The following is a 2171-nucleotide window of genomic DNA, read 5'->3' as shown; positions in this document are numbered from 1 at the left end:
AGCAACCTCTTTTCCTGGCTAGAATATTTGGGGAAGGAGGTGGGGCGTTAATGAAAGGATTTTCTTATGTTTCCAGTCTTTGTTTTCAAGGAACCGCAGAGAGCGGGTATTTCCAGGCAAGTGGGTAAATTCCCAGAAGCAAGTGGCCCAGGCATGTGAAACCCGGAGAAGAAAGTTGAGTTGAAACTGTATTCCACTTGTCTGACTAAGCTGCTTGTTTTCTTTCCTCCCCAAACAGTGACTCACCCAGTTCCTCCCTGACAGGTGTGCACAGAGCCACCTGCGCCACCTGAGCCTGCAGGAGCCCGGCTTCCAGACCCTGCTCAGGGTGGAGCCCACTGGGGCCTGACAGCCTCTGGGCACCATTCCTACAGGTCCATGGGAATGAGGACCCTCAGCTGGTCTGTCCACATCCAGCTCCTGGAGGCCTCATCAGCTCCCAGCCACGGGGAAGTACCAGTTTCATCGTTCTAATTAGATTCATGATCCATTGGTCTTTTGCTGTGAGAAGCTTTAGCCTCCCTGCTCAGCACGACCACTGGTGAGGAGGAGGGAGCTTTCTGTAGACAGCCCCCTGGGGAGCCCGTGCTGCCCTCATTCCCAGGAATACGTCCAAAAGTCATCAGCTCCTGGGGTACGAGTCCACTGTCCCAGCAGTCCTCTTAGGTGTCACCTGCTTCACCATGCTCTCCTGGCGGGCGCTCTAGGATGTCAAGGTGACACTCCAGCCAGCCAAGTCGGATCATCCGTGTCAAAAACCACCGTGAGAAGGATGACGAGTTTGGGCAGCTGTGGTCTCAAAGATCAGGAAGGAAGGCGGGCAAGTCCCTGGTGTCAGGATGTTGACCTACCGCCTGGACAGTGCACCTGAGGCAGGGCAGGTGTCTCAGGACCAGTTCTGGTTCCAGACCTTCTCTGGACCCAGGGCTCCTGATGTTTCTGTCCTCTGCCCAAGGGAGGTCCCCTGTGCAGGTGTGACCAGAGTCTAGTCTTTTGAGAAAGGATAAGGGTATCCATTAGGGGCTGGGAGGGTCCCTCTCCCACCGAGGGAACCTCTGGGCACTCTGTCCCCCTTCTTTCTTTTCCACCTTCTTTCCCCTCATGCTTGTCATCCAGCCCCCCGTCCCACCCACACCTCTCTCCGCAGCTTCCGGTGTGTTACCTCCCTCTTTCTGTGGCACTCAAGACGGGCACGCTGCTGCCTCTGGGCTTGCACCACCAGTGACCACAGCAACAGCTGACGCGAATGGCTTTTCAGAGTTCCAGGGAGGTTGCAGCTCCATGAGGTTCTTGCTCCTCCCAACAGCCACGTGAAAATGGAAAGACCATGGATTACTTTTCTAAAGATGAATTTATCAGGTTTTAATAAACATTTTTACATGTTTTAAAAAAGATTTTTTTTGTTGTTGTTGTTGATCAATATACAATAAAGCTTTTAGGGGTTTATATAATCTACACCACGTCTTCACTGTCACAAAGTCTAGGAGGAGAATGTGAATATAAAAACACTAATTATTCTCATCTTCCCTCACTGCAGGGCAAGAATAAATACCTTGTATTTTTAAAGTGCTTTCTATTTTTTAAAAAACATATTCAATTCACAATATAATTGGGTTATCTCAGCAATGCTGCAAGAGAGGGGCAGCAAGAATTATTATCTCTAGTTTACTTGTTGAGAAACTGAGGCTTCTGAATACCAAGTGATGTTTGGAGTCTCAAACAGATAACAGATAGCAGAGCTGGAATTCCATTTTAGATTTTCTGAATTTGTCTAGTGTGGACCTCAATGCTTTCCTACAATTATGGTTTCTGATGTAGATACAAGACAAAAAGCAAGCGCCCTGCACACGGTCCCTCTCTGGTCTCCACACACGACCATTCTGGAAGGCTCCGCCCACTGCCCGCCTCCAATGGCCTATGACCCCATCCGCTACAGCACACGCCTCTCACTAGCATTTCACACCCTTTTTCGTCAGTTTGTGCCACAGAAGCTAATACATAGGCGCAGTCTCCGGTGGCTCCACTGTCCCTGGTGTGGCGCTGGGGGTGGAGCTGCCCCTAACGTGGCAGAAGTGGCCTGGGCGGACTGGCCTCCGGGCCTGGGAAAAAGGGTCCTTCTGGACACCTTTCCTGAAGAATGAATGAAAGCAGCCACATGAGTTGGTGATTTA

This window comes from Myotis lucifugus, unplaced genomic scaffold, assembly GCF_000147115.1.
Source record: "Myotis lucifugus unplaced genomic scaffold, Myoluc2.0 scaffold_571, whole genome shotgun sequence".
NCBI lineage: Eukaryota > Metazoa > Chordata > Mammalia > Chiroptera > Vespertilionidae > Myotis > Myotis lucifugus.
The sequence above is the reverse complement of the archived record's forward strand: the minus strand, read 5'-3'. Positions refer to the sequence as shown.